Source organism: Denticeps clupeoides, chromosome 9, assembly GCF_900700375.1.
Source record: "Denticeps clupeoides chromosome 9, fDenClu1.1, whole genome shotgun sequence".
NCBI classification, from domain to species: Eukaryota; Metazoa; Chordata; class Actinopteri; order Clupeiformes; family Denticipitidae; genus Denticeps; species Denticeps clupeoides.
The window spans coordinates 10,487,243-10,503,798 of NC_041715.1; positions in this window are offsets into that span (position 1 = coordinate 10,487,243).

Sequence of the window (16,556 nt, forward strand, 5' to 3'; positions counted from 1 at the left end):
TCACAAACCAGTATCGAGAGATGTAGGATACCTCGGGATTTGCGTTGGATAACAGCTCTGTCCATCACTGTTGCCACCTGGGTACTTAATGAGTCCTGAAAAGCCATTCTCCATCAGCGTGGGCTGGGACTGATCAGGACTCATTCATTAGGGGCGTACGCACCAGCTGTTATGCCCAGGGGCTGTATTTTAATGGAAATGTATGCACTGTAATGTAATGTAATGCTCAGTTCACAATGCTCATTCTAGTGAACCCTCACCTTTTTTTATGATGCAAACTGTGGCAAAAATATCTTTCTTTGAATAATGTGCATTTTAAGCATACGCATGCACATATTATAATGCATCCCTACTTCTTGCTGTATGAGCTTTTAACACAGAATTTTTCTCTTCCGTAATAACCCTGTCACCTTATTATGGTCATACATAAAATCAAAATGTGACGCTGGACATCCTGCAGAACAAAGTAAAGAGTTTCCACTGGGCGCCTGCCAGTGATTAACTTTAGGATGATAAAGCTAAGTGCCACATAAATATTTCAGACAGCACCGACTAATTCCTCTTGATTGGTGTAATTAGGGGTTCGGGGCACTTGGGTCAGAGTCGTGCCATGCAACTGAAATGCTGCCTGTCGTGTTAGAAGTGAAGACTTCAGAAACCATTACCCTTCCTTTGCTTCTAACACCTAGGTTGTGACGGTACGGCCTGACACATGAAAGCTACATGAAAAGATGGGTGGCAATTAGGAGGGAAGGGCAGACCTTCGCAGATGGATAATGCTAACTGCGGCGCTTTTTATTCCCTCCCCAGGCGACATGATTCATCAGACAAATGGGTCATTTTGGAGGGCTGAGTGATATGAGCGAGGTCAGGCCAAGATCACAAAAGCAAAGGGACGCATTTGGAGACGATTTTGTTGGTTAAAATGAATGTGATGTGATTGAATGACTGGTCTGTCTTTAAGGTTTAAGGACTGCAGTGGATGGTATTTGTCATGCTTAAATAAAAAAGGCCTGTGAGTAGAAACAGCTACTCTGTCTCTACCCTGGAGATAGTGTTTGGTTTGTACCAGTGCACTTTTGCATTCAATCAGATCATGATGCAAGTGATATTGACACGAAATTGGCTTGATTATCAGCGAATTTGTGAGAATGAAAGAGCTAGCGGTGCAACTCCATTCTCATGCGATAACGGTGTTGAATGCAATGCAAGTTGTATTATCTTCCTGCCAGGGGTACAATCCGGCTGGAAAATGTCTGTTCCTCCGTATGTTGGCCCGGACCTCAGTCTGACAGAGTGCCATAGCAGCTCATGATGATTTATCATGGAACGAGTGTGAGTCCCCCCCCGCACACGCAAACTCACACATACATCCAGTTCTTCAGCTCTCTGTGCCTCACTGACGGGCCTCAACATCAATTCCATCAATTTCTATTTTCCTGCGGAAAACATATTCTCAGTAGGAAATCGATACGGAATTCCACTAACGCTGAAAATGGAAAACCCAGCACTACCAATTTCCATCAAATAGGTCTTGAGCTGCACAATTTTGTCAGGAACTGATTATTTTCCGGCCATTTTGTAGGTCTTATTGACGATATAACAAAAGAAAGAATTATATATAATATTTGGACTATGACTATAGGTATGGTTATTATTTGTGAAAGAGAAGTGATTGTCACTTGTGATACACAGCAGCACAGCACACAGTGCACACAGTGAAATTTGTCCTCTGAATTCAACCCATCACCCTGAGTGAGCAGTGGGCAGCCATGACGGCCGACCAGGGTGCAGTGTGTGGGGACGGTGCTTTGCTCAGTGGCACCTCAGTGGCACCTTGGCGGTTCGGGATTTGAACCAGCAACCCTCTGATTACGGGGCCACTTCCTTAACAGCTATTATAATAATATACTTTTATAGATAATATACTATTACTATGATAGTCAATATTACCATAATATATCATACCATATTCAGTCGTTGCCCATCCAAAAGAGCTTAACAATACAAGTCAGTGTCTCAACAAAGAAAGGGAGGAGGACCCAGGTGCAGGTAATTTTCACCAAAACTAGTTTAGTCATACTGGACAGACCAATGTACAGGGCTCTACTTTGGGACAGGGGAAATGGAAACAGTCTCATGGGGACACTCTCCACACACCACCACCTGAAAAACAAACACGTGCTTGCATACTAGTAAATGTAAGACAGAATAATAGTTGAGAATAGTTGTCTGTGTGAGAATTTGATTGAAATTTGGTTGTTAAATGTCAAGAAGAGGGAGAAATTAGAAGATGGTGGATAGGGAGCACATTCTACTAATATGTTAAACTCTTCAAATGTTGGAGAAACCAATATTGTATTGCAATATTCTTTTTTGCAGCCCACGTTTGATTTTTTTTTTTTTTATGCGGTGTTAGGAGGAGGACGAGTCGTTCGTGTTTCGTGCTCGGCACTACTGAGACTACCAAGATAGATCTACCATAGCCGTTTTCCCACGAGGATGACAGTTTTCTGTGACTGAGCACGTCAGTCCATGACCTCGTGGAAGGAGACGTTGGCTTTAACTCGCTTCCACTTTACTTTTTCACTTCACCGCCAAGAAGTCAGAACAGAACACCCAACTATCAGGAGATCACCAGAATACACATCACCAGCTACAGCAAGTATATTCCCACAGCTCCTATTGCAAATCATTGAACTCACATAAAACTCCATTACACTAACATTAAGGCTAGCTGAGTGCTGCGAGAGCCACTCAGTCCAGCCTCATTTCCGCGTTAGAAGTAGCCCAATCGATGACTGTCGTCTCTGTTCCAACATTTCTGACAAGGATTGCACAACATTTGGAGAGTTTAAGATATTATTTAGTAGAACAATGACTTTGTGACAATGCTCCCTATCCACCATCTTCTAATTTCTCCCGCTTCAGACAAACATTTACAGCATTTAGCAATGCTGTATCCAGAGCGACTTAGTCACAGGGACAGTCGTCCCCTCCCCCCCGGAGCAACTTAGGTGTCTTGCTCAGGGACACAATGGTAGTAAGTGGGATTTGAACCTGGGTCTTCTGGTTCATAGACGAGTGTGTTACCCACTAGGCTACTACCACAAACCAATCAGGAACTGACATTAAAAAAAACACTTCTGTTTCAATCAAACTTCCTTCCGTTTCAATCAAACTCTGTCACACAGACATATATTCTCAAAACCTGTGTGACAAATCTGTGTAAAGCAATTTTTTTGGTATTCTGACATTTTATTCTAACAATCTGGCCATGTTATAACAAACAAGAGTGTCTGTTCATATCTGTCTGTACAAACATTCAGTCTTTTTCTTCTCATAATGCAGTCTGCTCTTGACAAATGAGTTAGAATGATGGGTTTAAAATGAAGTTGAAAATGTAGATCTCAAGAGTCATTATGGTCTTGTCAGTGTACAGCCATGTAGATTTTGGGATATTATCAAGGATCCCTGAATACCAGGCACTCAAAAGCAAAGCATAAGACCGAAATTTGCTCTGTATCCAAAAATCATTCCTTAAGGACCTTGTGCCACCCTGCACTGCTGTTACATGTATACATCTGCAATTTACTTTCTTGATTTGGTTGTAGATATTTCTATAGTTTGCATTATAGTGAAATGCCAAAAGAATTAAGGTAGGGAAACTTTTAGGGGATTCATTTAAATAATTCAATAACAAGATCATTGAGCATAACAACCAATGTCTGCAAATCTTTTAATGGCGATATAAAAGCAACAGTCTGACCAAATCAGCATGACTGCTTGCAAAATCCTTGAATTATCCATTGAATCAAACAAATGGCTCTTGTCTGGCAAACCTTTTCCACATCAGGGTATGAAAAGTACCATTATGCTCATTCAGACCTTAAATAACATGCTTTAATTATCTGTTGAGTGTTTTGTCTGAAAAAGACCAAACTCTTAATCAGAACATTTCTTTTAAAGTTATTAAGTCCAGGGTTATTCTTTTTCAAAAGCCAGCAGTCAACTTGATTTACAGGTAGATACAGTGGGTACATAAAGTATTCAGACCCCCTTAAATTTTTCACTCTGTTATCTTGACACCATTTGTTAAAATCATTTAAGTTTATTTTTTTTCCTCATTAATGTGCACACAGCACCCCATATTGACAGAAATAAAAAATGTTTCTGCAGATTTATTAACAAAGTAAACCTGAAATAACACAATGGTTACGTTGGTTACGTTCCGTATCCACTGTACGTCAAATGACTTTACATTTAGTCAGATTTAGTTATTAAACTTTAGGCTTGCCTTATAAAAAATGTAAAAAATCTTCTAAAGTTTTGGTGGTTTGAACCAAAACTGTTCTGCACGTTGTTTTGATGTAATTATAAAGCAGCAGAAGAGGACAGCTTCAACGCTGGGATGTTGATCACATGATGGCAAACTGTGGACAGACAGCAGTCTTCTTTGTGGAGAGCAGTGGCCTCCTGAAGATGAATACATCAACAGTAAATGGTTGCTTTGAAGTTACCATGGGACTCTTACACACCTCGTTCATTGAGTATTCTTTACTGGGGAGGTTTGGATGCACCAGAGCTATGATGTTTTGTTATAAATAAAAAATAGCAAACAAGGCAAAAAGTTGAAGATTTGCGTCTCTCCGAAGCAGGGAGCTTTTGCTATGATGGCAGCATTTCACACGCTTGGCTTCTCTCCACCACCTTAAATTAGAAAATGGGGATGGTTTCCAACAGTCCTGAAGGTTTATGCTGAACATTTTCATGCCCTCATGTTAATGAGCATCTCATGAAGCGGCTTTTGATGATGACAATAGTGAACAAAGTAGCGAGTCTCAAAAAAACTGATTCATCAAATTCATCAAACATACTTTGATTTCTTCAGCTACAAAAAACACCAAGTACATTTCTTTCATTGGATTCGTAAAAATGGCCTCCATAACTACCACAGAGCAGGTGCGTCCAAACCTTTGACTGGTACTATATTAATAATGACCAAATACATTTATAATGACCAAACCAAATTAAATTTGATGTCTTTTTCTTTTTTTTGTGCTTGTAAAAACAACGGTACAGTGGGTCTGTAGCCCAAACAAACACTGATCCATGAGCACTTCAAATTCAGAACATAATTGCATTTTAGCCTGACTAATAACCACACCTTGTCCAAATGACCCTGACAAATGTTACACGTGTACCACACAAAATTGTGGTATCACAAAATTCAAACGCAAAAATAACCTGTGCAGCCAGACTTCCAAACTACTTTCCCCAAAGCCAGAATATGATTTATCACAGAGCTGTGCCAGCCGATCTGTTGTCTTCCAGCAAAAGTCCTTATAGGCAAGTCTCACCAGCAGGCAGGTAATTTTTGGACCAGAATGGCCAGGCTCTAATCTAAATAAATGAGAATCACCAGTCAACTACACAGTTGAAAGATTTCATCACACCAACATGTTGCTTTGAATCTTCTGTACTTATTCGAAGTCCCTGTTCAGCTGCTTCCTTTCTGCCAATGGTCATGAACCTCATCTTGGATTCTGGATTTGTCTCAGATTTCTATCCTGAGACTTTTTAAGTGGTGTTGGCCACCTTTTATACGCATCTCTGTTTCCAGTCAGTCTGGCAGGCAGTGATAACAATATGACAGCCTACATTCCTGAGAGGATCTTATCACCATGGGGATTCATTTAAATATGGAGATAATATCTGTGTTGCCGAAATTAAAGGCTGGTCCTAATGTTCGACAAGCTACGTGTGTGGAATGCACAACAATTATTTGCACACAGCGAAATGTCAGGAGTCTTTACTGATGTGGCAGTGCATGAAAGGATCCAGCAAAAATAATGCTCCCCAGTTTCAGTCTTTGGCTTGGCTGATTGGAATTTCATCACAATGGGGAATTATCAACAGTTAAAAAAAATAGTGCAGAAAGAAGCCTTTGTTTCTTTGCCATGCTGACACTGTGATGTGTACCATTATCTGTCTCTCTTTTTAGTTTGAAGAATTATCTACAATCCTTGTATATATAACAATGGGGACTTTTCTTCTTGGATGGATTTGAAACCATGCCTTCAGTGGTCATCTGGTTGCTAGGCAACTTTGTTACCGAGCACGTAACCGCACAAATTAGTTTGTACTGATTCATATACAAAAAAACATCTCTAAATTGACAATAAATATCACAAATGCATGTGCTAGGTAAAGCCTTATATATTGTGTAAATAATTATTATTAGATTTGTTTCATTTATGTTCATTTACAGCTGAAAGACACGTTTGCCTTAGTTTGCCTGCTCTAAAATCACACCGATCACTTGTTCAATGGTTGAATTATTCAAAACGTGTACACGTTTGTTGTTATCTGCCATGGCCTTAGCTGCTTGTAATGAAGACTGTGTTTGTCCATCGAAGGCTCCCACAGATAAGGACTATTACTAGTGCAGGGAAATGCAGGGGCGGGAGGGAGGAGATGGACTCCTGGGCCTGGAACGGTTTTAGAGAGCGAGGAAGAGCCCCTCCCATTTTAAAATGCGGTAACCATTTAAACAGCATTATGTTTTGTAGTATACAAACAAAAAAGTTCATCTGAAATGCAGCTAACTAGCAAGCAGGTCTTTCTTATCTGTTTCTTAAGGAACATTGATATACGTCCCATGAAGGATGGCCTTCTTTAGGAAACAGATCTGGATTTTAACACTTAATATTTAATGCAATGAATAAACCTACAACCTTAATGCATTTTTGGCACATTTCATTTCATCTGCTTGTTGCAGAAGTTTTTAATGAAAAATATAGGTCATAATATCATATGAAAAATATAGGTCATATATATATATATGCAGTATATTGATTTTGGTTTGTTTCCTGTTGCCCACAAGTCTGTGTTGCTTTATTACTGAACAAAATGTCAGGACACAGGCCTCTTCTGCATTAATGCAGGTTAAGAGGCAACACTATTGGCCTATCCAAGATCCAACCATGGTTTTGTAGAAAATGTTTTTGGGTGGTGAATATTAAGCTCGCCAGGTAATTTTAAGATTTTAAGATGCATGCATTGTAGACATTGCTGGAGAGAGGTTTGTTTGAGCAGCCACAGTTAATTAATTGAAGTGCAACTGGTCCAAATTTACTAAGCTTAATTTGCGGATAAATTATACGAATCACATTTTGCCTGCTGAGATTTATTTCCACGAAGAAACAGTAAAACTGCCACAACATCATGAGTGCGGTTATTACACAACGATTCTACACATGTCTCCTGTGCACCTCTGTGTGGCCTCAGGAATCATTAGTTCTGCCTCACCTCAGAAGAAAATCACAGGGTGCTCCAGGCAATCACACGGTCGTCCGTACAGCGAAGGCTTTGGCCAATGTGGAACATTAAAGGCCGAGTGCATGGCTTTCAATGAGCCCCGCACTGTTTCTACACAATGACGTGTCCTGTCCTACCAGCAAGGCCTCACCTGGATCGTGTGTGAAGGGCCTGACACCATCAGGCTAAAGATTTAGTCACAAAGGGGGCTACATTTTATGTATGTAATATATAATTTTTGGTCAATATCACAAATGCAAGATGAGACCCCTTTGAATTTTAATAATATATGGACCAATTTGATAATTAAACATCAACCAATGACAGTCATTGCTCATTGAATGGGTGTTGCCAAGATGCACGGAAAATGCCTCTTATGTTGTATTTCAGCACCCTGTCATCTGGGCTTACCACAATCTGTCTTCTGCACTCCCCTAACACAGAATGCAAGACTTACACCTATAACTTGACTGAAGACCACCATTAAAGCCGAAGCATAAATCTTCCTCGGGACAGCCAGTGACGAACCCTGAAGCCGATCTGGTCCAAGCAAAGTGGCTGAGCTTATGAGCCGAACATGGGCTGGAACTCATGCGAATATTTCTCACCACAGGGTGATACATGAGCTGAAGGGCAGTGTAGGAGAACACCTCATCCTGAGCTACAATTCAGACACACAGGACTATAGGCAAAGCAGAGACAAATTTATAGCAGGTAATAGAGCAAGTACTGCTGCAAGCAATGTTAATATAAGGCAAGAACTGTACAGAGGTGACCAGGAACCATTATCAATCTTACTTGCGATGCACATTGTATTTGGCCCTATAGTTAAGAGAAATCCATCATTTGCTGAACATTATTTGCTACTCCCGATTTGCACAGAGATTCCCAGAAGCACCATGCCAGCAAAATGAATACAGCTGAGAGGGAACAATGCCCATCAAATTATTTTCTTGGAAGTCTTCTGGCAGACTGTGGCCCAGCATCTCCCCAGTAACCTGCCGAGTATTTTGCACTTGAGACTCACCCTGCTGAAAGCATCTCTCTGGGATCCTGTGGACATGGAGGCACCTTGACCCCTGAGATGCGTGACCCAGAGTGATCCACATGTCCAAGCACAGGTGAATTATGGTCTTGTCTCCAAGTGAGATGATCTGTACAGGGTGTAGGATGTGTAATGATTGATGTGGTATCAAAAATATTGCAATGGACCTTCTAGCTTTTAACCCCTTTCCTTGACAATAAATTGAAGACTCAAAGCATCATTTTGCCACGTCTGACCATTTATGACTGAGAAGACCCTGGCTTTATGGAGGGGAGTATTATGGCATTGCAGTTCCAGCAAGGCATCACTTAACTCACAAATAGTGCATTATTTTCATTACTCTAATAAGACAACTAACAATATTAACTCATATCATTAGGATTACATGAACCGTACATGCAGAAGATATTTCAGTTCTTTCTATGAAATACAACGTTTTAATGTAAGCAAATAAATATGTTCACTGCTGATGACATCAGGAAGATCATGATGTTCACATGAACGAGCCGGGTGCAGAATGCAAAAGTCTACGATGGGCTTGGATGCTAAAACAACGTGTAAATTATTCAAATTCTCCTGCTCTGTAGCCTGGACTGTTTATCAGAAACGGCCCTCTGACTAAAAAAATTGCAGAAACACGTTCATTTTGATATCAAATTGCAATTAACTATCAGTACATGTTTTGTATTAATACCGATTCATGTTGAGTCGTGGAAATGTGTCCTTCCCTGCACTGCCCCACTTGTGACAGAATGACCGCACCATTCCTTGGACACAGCTGACCTCGTGGTCAGACAAGGTATTTCCAGCTATTTTCCTGCCATGCCCTGCCATCACAACAGCCCCTTTTTAACATATTTAACTGCTTATGATACATAATAGTACAACACTTTGCAAGGACTTAAAATAACTTTTCCTAGTCTGTGTTTCGTACAATTAATAAAAGGAACTACAACTTAAGGGAAATGAATATTATTAGTGTACAGCACTGTTCCGCTTGCAGAAATGGTAGAGAACAGATGGTATATATGCCAGGCCATGATCAGCCATGGAATGCATGCACGCACATGTTGCTGGGAGGATGCAATGCACATTCATAGGAGATGTGAGGGAATATTATAACGGGAAGTGAAGGGTGTGTGAAGGATGACAAATTTTCACGAAATGCACTGCAGATATGGCATCACGCTTTAAATACCTCTGCCAAAGTGATGTATTAAGCAGCACAAATCACTCAGCTTCTGAGTGACGGTAATGACAGCTCCTCACACTGCACAGAGTCAATACGGACATCTGCACTTTAATTTTTCCCGCATCCGATACGTGTTAACCAGCCGACATAAAGTCTCATACGTTTATGAATTTACATGAGTTGCACCGTTATTAAGTCATGCACTGGAACTAGAATGAAACAAACTCAATACCTGGGTGGTCCTTTGGGTCTGAGCAATTTTCTCACTATAAATGTCTTACACACACACACACACACACACACATATCGCAGTGTTCCAATCACAGTCTAAAGTTCAACTGAACATTGCCGTGTAGACAGAGGGAGCCTCTGGATAGTGTCCACCTTGCCAGTCATTACATTTGAAGCTCATATAACTTTAACAGCACCAAACAGCAGCCGTGCACAACATGCTCTCCGACTCGGTTATTTTTTTTTGTTAGTCGGCCCGAGTCAGACTAAACCACGGGGGGTATCGGCTGTGTCTGCTCTGATTAGGCTTCACGAAACTGCGGCTCCACACTTTCAGATGCAGCTGACCAGATTACGGGCAGCAGCTGTGCTTCCGCCGCCTAGAGACCATCAGGAGTCGGAGGCCACCGACTGGCCGGTAATAAAAGCTCCACCACATTCCTCTCTGCCATTCGGGCTTAATGAAAAAACGAAGGCTGGAAGCTCAGAACAGAGCGCCTCCCAGACTCCCTGTGTTGTGACAAAACCATCAACATTTATCAAACTGATTTGGCGAGGATTAGGGTTGCCGTGGCAACGGCATCATCTTTATATTCATTGCATTTCACTGATTCAGGTGACGCGCCTCGCGTCAGACCTTTGGGAGCTTCCGTGCTCTGTCTGTGGCAGACCGCCGGTCCTTTATTTTAGCAGGAATACACAAAGACGGAGGAAGCGAGCAGAGTGATGGGAGTACTTGGCTTGTCTGTGTGAAATATAAATAGGCAATTAAACAACTAGCGTGAGTTGTGAGTAGCACAGGGACACATGACTCCCCCTCTGCAACTCATAAGAATATTAATTGCTGATCCGTTCGGCGCTCTGGGCCTTGTAGCATATATATTTTAATTTATTAAACAGCAACAAAATGCATTACTTGTCGATTTCTCTTACATAAGAAGTGCAAGAGAGCTAAATTTTAAATGCAGCCATTATTAATCAAATAATGACAGAGAAAACATGTCCTCCTCCTTCTCCGCCTCCTTGTTCTTCTGTTTGTCTTTCCGCAGTGGAGCCATCGGGTTTGAATTTGTGGAACATGGGTGCCCCCTATAGGCTGTCTTCATTAACAGCAAGTTAGATGGTTATGTATGGCAGATTGGGATGTGGGCAGTGAGGGGGCGTATTCAGGGAATAGCATTAAGATGCTTGTGTAGCTAAAGCTGTAACTCCTCACAAAAGGGCACTGAATCAATATTTGCTAAACTGGCACTGCGTCAATACATAATATCCCACTTTAATGAAATACATAATCATAGCTTACACTGACGTTTAATTGCACATAGGAGAGAGCATTAGGGAAAGAAGGACAAATGAGGTTAATGCTTGATCACACAGACAGATGAAAAACAACACGGTGTGACGATGTAATGGAATTAAACAGATAAATGGGGTTAATTTAACCAGTCACATTAGTACGATGTTGACTTGGAGGCAGGATGACATGCTCATTTGCAACCACTGACACTAGGATTCAGGGAACAGAGAACAAAACAGTACTGTACGTGCTGCGTGGAGACACGTGTTGTCTTTATCCCAGACAAGGCCTTAGAAAAGGAAAAAAATGGTTGTGTTCCCTCTCCAGACTTTAATCTGGAACATGAACCTTGAGAATATAGCTGTCTCTGTGCAGATGGACAGTGGACAGAGCAGCATGGACAGAGTAGATAAGTGGCTAGTATTAAAATATGCCTCAACTATTTGGCAGACCTACTCCAGTCCTACACTCCACCCCATTCTATTGTCTGTTCCTGGGCCGCCCCACGTCTATGGAATGACCTACCAATCAGTGTCAGACAGGCGCCGTCAACCCCTGCGTTTAAAAAACTCACTTTTACACCCTGGCTTTTAACCCAGTGTTTTATTTGGTTTCTTATATGGTCCTTTCTTTACTCTTTTACTATGCTGTCTTAAATGTTTTCAGTTTTATCTGACCCCTTGTTTAATTCAAATTGCTGCATTATCTGTCTTATTTTATTTGATTCTATATTATTTTATGTCGGTCTATGTCATTTTAATTTTACAGCACTTTGGTCAGCTCCTTTGTTGTGTTAAAGTGCTTTCTAAATAAGTATGGTATGGTACGGTACGGTACGGTACGTTACGGTATGGTGAACCAAAGCAATTTTCAGGCATGTTCCCTTAAACCAGGTATAATTATAGTCAGGGATGGACACAGGTCTCACAATATCATGCTCTGATGCCTAATTCTCAGCACAATTTGATCCAATATCTGCTAATTGTAACTTGTGCAATTATTTTGATGTGTTGTCTAACATCCATTGGTGTACATTGCGGTTGACCTAGTATTAGTGCAACTTGATGTGTTGAAGACCAACTTTTGGTATTTTGGTTTACAACCACTCTACATAAAAGCCAAATGAATAAATGAGAGGAGAAATCTGGTTCATCTATTTGTTGAAAGAAAATTGATGAAACACAAACCATTTTGTCAATCTTTCCATTATCATAATAGCTTTATTGGCATTTTTCATGGTTTCCCATGTTGAACATGATGCCAGATGAAAATGGCTGAGGTGAAAATTGTCAGTTGCTGCTTTGGCCACAAGTTTTCATGGCATCACATACTCCTGTGGGACTCAGCTATCAGCCCTGGTTTCTAGTGGACATTCCAGGCTCTGTTTGTCTATGTGAAAGTTGGATGTGTACAGTGCATATGGAAAGTATCCACAGTCTTATTCCAAAATGGATTAAATGCTTTTTTTATGTTTCCCATCCAACCTGATGAAGCTTGAGATGTGCTGCAAAGAGAAATAGGCAGAACTGGCCAAGGATAGGTGTGCCAAGCTTTTTTTTTTTTTCATTAAATTTGTCAAGTAAACTTTTTCACATTGTCGTTGTGGGGTGTTGTGTGTAGTATTCTGTGGAAAAAATCCTTTATTCCATTTTGAAATAAGGCTGTAACATAAAATGTGGAAACAGACGGCCCTGTAATGCACAGTATATGACCGTCAGCACTATCCTACAATCCCATGTGTTGTGCTGTGTGCAGTCACCATAGCACTGTGCACAAAAAAATGAAATCTGTTCATTCATTCACTCATTCTCTTTAGAGTTCGCTACATGGCAGAATAATTATGGAATGGAGGCAAAAAGTCATTAAGGACTTAGATGTTGTAATGGATTGGATGACATGGCTAATTAATGTGAAACTGGAGCATGAAAGGAGTCTCATTGGATGGAGCAGATCTTAATATTTGCTACATAATTATGCTGCGGATATATCTTCACATGTGTAAAATGTACCGGAAACACCATTACCATGCTGTTCCCTCAAAAAGGTACTAATCTGTCATTTTTAAGGCACAATCTGACACGGTCCCAGCACGGGACCAGAACATGAGCGAGTGTTGGATGAAACGAGAACACAAGGAGGCAGGTAGGTTTTCTCCAGTTTAATATGCGAACGAGAGCCGGCGTGAGCTGTAACACCACACGGATGCTGACATTTGCGTTTTAGATTGAATTAGGGAAGGGACAGGATGGAGGGAAGAGTTGAGTGGAAAGGAGATGAACAGGATGAGTCTTACGGGTTGAGATGGAGAATGTGCCGAGTCGAGTTGACGGATGCCAATCAATGAATGAGCGGCTGGCAGTGGCCCTCTTGCCAATTTATAGGAGTCACGTTACCTCATCTCCATATTGCTCCCAGTCACATGGATGGAATCATGTGACAGAATCTCAGAAAATGACGGTGCTACAACTGAAATACGTACACAACCAACAGATATATTGAAATTATTTAGTCAGAACCAAAGAATGGTCAAATCCCTTTCCGTGGTGTTATAAATACTTCAAATTAATACAAATACAATCATCAGACATTTACGGCATTTATCCATCAACCATCGACTGAGTTATTAGAATGCATTCATTAAAACCAAAACATGATTTTTTAAATTCAAAATACATGACATCAAACATGCATCTAAACTTATGCGTTCGTCATAGACACAAACAATTATAAAAGCCTCACTGAGGCATCCGAATTTTTTACATGCATTTTGATACAGTGAAGTAATTTGCTCTTTAACACTTAAATACATTCAAAACTGCTTTATTATGGATTCTCAAATCTATTTGAATTGTACAGTTAGATGGACATGAAGTTTGTGACCAGTAAATACAATACAAAATATTGTACTGCACTATATTAGTGAATTTGATTTTTAGTGGACATTTATTTCAGTGCTATACACTACACAGTGCACTAGATATTGGGCTAGAGTGTGGACATTTTGGACACAGGGCTTGTCTCATACTAAGAATGCATTTAACCATTTTAGATGCCTATCATGGAATCATGTCATTGGAATTCGTTGAAATAGCTCTTGATCACAATATTGCTCAAATGAAAGTGAAAGACAAGTGATTGTCATTGTGAGACACTGCAGCACAGCACATGGTGACACAACGAAATGTGTTCTCTGCTTTTAACCATCACCTTTGGTGAGCAGTGGGCAGCCATGACAGGCTCCCGGGGAGCAGTGTGTGGGGATGGTGCTTTGCTCAGTGGCACCTTGGCGGATCGGGATTCAAACTGGCAACCTTCTAATTACAGGTCCGCTTCCTTACCCGCTAGGTCAACCACTGTCCCAATTGTATTCATATGTTTTTCATATGTATTTCTAACTTACCTTTACTGTTTGTTATTTTGCACTAATTGTGCAACTCACATCCATGGTTGCTAAAGATTGTCTTGTGAGAGCCTACTTGCTATATCCAAAATGTCCAATATTTTCAATTCATTCATTTCTTTTGGAAGTCAACTGAATTCTTAATGTCTGTCAATTAATCATGAACAGCCCTAGGAGGCACCCTTACATTGAGCTGCTTGCTGCCATCGCACCATGAGCATCTGAAACATAAAACGTACCAGCCTACGGCATAGTGCTTGATGGATCTGAACAGGGATTACACTTTATATCCAAGGAAACAATCAATTTTTTTTTCCTGAACTCTGTTCCCTTCCCATACAGGCAATGCCAGGCCTACACGCAATCTTAGAGAGAGCTTTGCTCTCGGCAGCAGTTTACGGGATGATCTTCCTTCCAAATAGAAGAGCACAAAGAGCCTGCAGTGGCTTTGGTTACAGCTGATAATTGTGCTTGAGAACACTTCTGATATTTCTCCTTTGGGTATGTCTTTTACAAGGGTGCCTCCCACATAAGTGGGTCTCACAGAGCAAGTAGATCACAATTGAAATTGCTAATTACTCATATGAGGCAGGCAACAAAGACAGTCAGGCTGAATTCAGCAGCCCACACTGTCGTTTAATGATCCCCTCGCTCTCTTTTCTTTCCAACTTCCAACTGGAGGGGCTTAGTAGGCGTTTCATGATGTCTCAGTACTTTTGCTGGACTCTTCTGTTAGAGTGCACTTTAACACAGTCAACTTATTAAGCATTCAAGAAACAAGCTGTATTAAAAAAAAAAAAAACCTTTAAAAACTGGCAGAAGGAATTAGCATAGCTGACTTGAAGATAGGAAACTATCTGGCCTTTTTGTCGGTTTGTAACTAATTCTGTCACCCAGAACTCAGTCTTTAATGATGTTTGGAAATTATGTATTGATGGGCATGAGTTTAAATCATCCACAATGACGAAGTAGCGCAGGGCTCATCAGCCCTGATGCTGGAGGACTCGCTTTTGGTTAAAATCTCGCTCATCTCACTTTTTAACACCCAGTTCTTGAACTGAATCAGTTGTGGTAGAGCATGGAAAGTAGATTATGTTCTGGGTGATAGAAATATATCACCCATCCCAGTTCGTTCCAGTGGTAGTTATCTCTGTATGTTGATCCTGAGGACGTTAAAAAACAAATACCACGCTTAGTACCAGTTTAAAAGTAGAGCCCAGAGTGCTTGAATACGTGTTTGCAACTCAGGCCATTGATGGAGCTCTTGGGCTGGTTTTAATATTTTGCACAGTTGGTTGCATTAGAATTTTGTATTATTATTGGCTGTATATCGTTAAATCACTGGCACTGCATATTAGGTCACTTCTGACATATGGGGGCTGTGTGAATGCTGAGGTTGGAAGATGCTTTTGTTGCAAAGTGTCCTACGTCAATGAATGATTCTCTGAAACATAGCCATAGATTTGCACATATGCAAATGGTGTGTGTTCCTCCCAGGTGTGCTGAGGCAAACCCTTGGTGAGGGGACGGCTTTAGAGAACTGGGTCCCCCATGATTAAGAGCCCCTCTTTGCCTAGGTGGCTTTCCCCCCAGAGACGCATCATCCCACTGATAGCTTCCCTGCTATTCCCCTCAGACAAATGACAGGAAGCGACTGGAGAGTCCTCCCTTTATTCATGCATTTATGCACCAGTGATTAAATGTGGGCTGTGGTACATGGAGAAATATGATCCAGTGTAAAACTCTACAGCCATATTGTCCTGTTCATTGCTTAAATATATGACCCTTTACACAGCAGTTTAGAATTCGCTAGCAGATGAAGTTAATCGGGATTAAAAATTGCATTTCAAGCCTCGTGGCGCATCAGAAGTGGGCGGAAAAGAACAAGAGAGCTGCTCGCATCTCATTGGCTTTTGTGAAACAAAACCACTCGAGTGTTGTTTGTTAATTCATTTTGATAATGCAGGCCCACAGAAGGGCGAGTATTTGAACTCGCCAAACTAATTACTACCTTTAATACCAGATACCATTGATGCTTCTCGCGCGCAGAGCATTTCTCGCCCACTGCCTA